Source organism: Rattus norvegicus, chromosome 4, assembly GCF_036323735.1.
Source record: "Rattus norvegicus strain BN/NHsdMcwi chromosome 4, GRCr8, whole genome shotgun sequence".
NCBI classification, from domain to species: Eukaryota; Metazoa; Chordata; class Mammalia; order Rodentia; family Muridae; genus Rattus; species Rattus norvegicus.
The window spans coordinates 36675444-36677452 of NC_086022.1; positions in this window are offsets into that span (position 1 = coordinate 36675444).

Below are 2009 nucleotides of genomic sequence, written 5' to 3' on the forward strand. Positions count from 1 at the left end.
TTTATCATGCTACAACCCCAACCAAAACAAAAGTAAATAACATTTTGACATTCTTTTAGAATTATAAATGTTCACAATGACTTTCAAAAACTTACCGGTCTACATTTCTACTAGTGATATCTTAAACTATCCCTTCTCTATTTCTTCCTCCTCCTCTTCTCTGTCCTCCTTTCTTCTTAGCCCCTCTTACTCTCCCCTTCCTTTATGTTGATGACAGGTTCTTGCTGTATCACTCTGTAGCCCAGGTCATCTGTTGATTTCTCCCTGTTTCAGTATCCCCTAGTGTTCAGATTACAAGGGTGTGACAGCACACTTGACCTTTTAATTTTTTCTAAACAGGTTATCATAAAACATCTTCATCCTTAGCCATACGGCTCCCACTTTGCTGTCAGTCTTCCTGCCTGTACTTACCTCTAGTAGGCCTTCAACCCACTTTCTGTAACCCTAGGGTTACAAAAATGATTCCTTTAACTTCTTCATAATAATATTGAAATCTTGAATCTGTCTGGAAATTACATACTATGACATTAGATATGTGGCATGGTTCTATTTCTTTTTTAATAGGGAGTGTGTCTTAAGTATCCCAGGTTAACCTCAAACTCCCTATGTAGTCAAAGCTGATCTTGAACTCTCGGTCCTCCTGCTTTGAACTCTGGAATTCTGGATTACAGATGTGTGCTACCTAGCATGTCTTAGGGACCTTAGTATACATGCCTGTGCTTAGCCAATGTGTATTGGAAAAAGACAAATATTTCAATGTCTAATTTTTCTTCTTTACCTACAAAGTCTAGTGCAAAAGCATGTCACATACACCTTTCCCTACATGCTTACCAAAGAAAAAGATTGATTTTCTCTTTATTTTCTACATGAATTTAATATAATAATCATGAAAGTTATTTTCATTATACATTGTCCATTCTTTATCCTACTCAAATGTTTATTATTACATGGAATATTGACATTTATTTTATAACTTTAGGGTCTCTCCATTTTTACCCTTACTTTTATGACCCAGATTTGATAGATTGTTTTGTTTTTATCTGGATTCTATTTTTAAGCTAAATCTTAGGCATAACATGTAAGTCCAATGATTGTACTTTTATGGGTGAATTTATCCTATTTCTATCTACTGTTGCATGTATTTGACTTTCTTTCTGAAATTTTGCTAATGTTTCTATTTTCCTATTCATTGGTATCGAAATCTTTGTTGGCTTTGGAACATGGTCTCTGATTCCTTTCTCTGTACTTTCTTCTTTCTGGCTTACAATGTACAGATATTGCTTTTTAATTCTCATATCAATCTCCTCTGTATCTTTCCAATAATTTACAAGGAGGCTCTTTTCCATCCCATCAGTGTTGGAAGTCAAACCGTGTTTCTTGCCTGTTTCCCAAAGGACTAATGATCAGGGATTTCTGTGTTATCTACTCCTGCCTTCCATACACAATATGACCCTTTCTGCAAAGTTCAACCTAGTCCATCATGCTCAAATTGTTCTTATTCTACATTTGTGTTGTTTCTTTAAAGACTGTAAAATTACACTTGCTGAATAGACTATTTAGACTCAAGCAATCACGAAGAATCTCTTCACAGTGTGCCTTCTCCAACTGCAATGTCTTTATTTTGTCTTATCTTTCCATTGGTTGGGTAATGTTTGAAAATAGATTTGTTTTTCAAAATTTATGAGCATTAAAACCCTTGATTCCTTACTTAATGAGACTGTCTTTATTTACTTTTCCATTTGGATGAGCTTCTGGGAACAGTACATTCTAGGTGAAGTCTTTTCTTGTTAATACGTAGTACTTATTGCTGCCGTTGGAAGTACTCGACTAATTTCCTGTTAATTCTCCTTTCCAGAAGTTTTTCTTTCTTCTTATAAGCTCCTTCTTTAAATCAGAAAGTTTTCATTTTCAGTTTTTCATTTCTTTAACTTAGCTTTGTGTTTTATACGAAGTTTTCATGAAGATCTCAGTCTTTGTGGTTTTGTTAGTCTCATTATAAACAATATTTT